We start from the raw sequence: 1,290 nt of genomic DNA, 5'->3' as shown, positions 1-1,290 counted from the left end.
TTAGGGTTAGCCAGGTGGCCTGAGGGGGTGGGTGGTAGAGTGTTTCTGTTGGTTCTGGACTTTCCATCCCATGCCAGAGCCCCATGCTCAAGGATTCAGCAGTTTGTTTCTATGTCAGAACATCTCTGCTTTAATTCTACACTTAAGAAAAAAAAAAAGAAATCTGAAGAACACTTGCGTGTTGTGACTTTGTCACGAGGAGAGAATCCTGGTAGAAGCGGAGTATAATGGACATTGGTGGTGCTCAGCTGGACCCTCTCACCCCTCTCTTACCATTCCTGTGCACCCTTCTCTTTCTGTGTTCTTTTGCTTCCAAACGCTTGCATCTAGCACTCTATCAAGATCTGCCCACGTGTTCAGAGACAAAGCAATTCCTCCAACTCCTGTATCTTGAGTCAGAACAGACTCTGAAATACAAATTACACTGCAGAGTGCAGAGCTCGCCTTGCCCGCAGGATCAGGTCAAAGCTATCCCTGGGACTCTGCCTGAGATCACACCATTGCTTGGGTTCCTCCCTCCCTGTCCTGCTTCCCTGATTCCCTTGCTCGTTTTCTCTGAGTGCATTTCTTTGATAAATTACTCACACATTAATCTTCATGTCAGAGTCCAAGATCTTGATCAAAGACAGGGATTTTGCCATATACAGGAGACCGCGAATTGTTATTTTAAACAATTGAAGATACAACTTATGTATAATAAACTCTATCCATTTATTTAATGTCTATGATCGATAAATCTTGACAGTTGTACACATCTGTTAAATGACTCCCACAATGAAGATATGAAATATTTCTATCACCCACAGAGGTTCTTGGTGCCCCTTTGCAGTCCATTCCTCCCCCACCCCCAACTCTAGACAACCCAGTGCTTACGCTCAGTTTCCTTGGAGCCCACTGCCTAAACATTTAGACAATGCTGTGTGTTTTGGGGTTTTGTATGTCAGCACCTCACTTCAAGGTACTGATTTCTATATTACTTAAGAAAATTCTAGCTACTATATATAAGAAAACTCCAAAATGTACAACAAACTTAAACACACAATGGTGTATTTCTTGATTATATAAAACTAATCAGGATTACTAATTAGCAGGCGATCCTCTTTCAAGTTTAATTCAGAAGACAGAGTATGAAAGAATGTTCATGGAGGGGTTTGATGGGCTGGCCTATCAATTGCTTATATCACTTCTATCTGCACTCTGTTGGCTAGAACTCAGTGATATGACTGCACATAAATGCAGGAGAGGCTGGAAACTATTGGCACTCTCACTTACGCATGTGGCTGTCTGACC

This window comes from Nycticebus coucang, chromosome 8 (assembly GCF_027406575.1).
Source record: "Nycticebus coucang isolate mNycCou1 chromosome 8, mNycCou1.pri, whole genome shotgun sequence".
In the NCBI taxonomy this organism is placed as follows: Eukaryota; Metazoa; Chordata; class Mammalia; order Primates; family Lorisidae; genus Nycticebus; species Nycticebus coucang.
Note: the sequence above shows the minus strand (reverse complement) of the source record.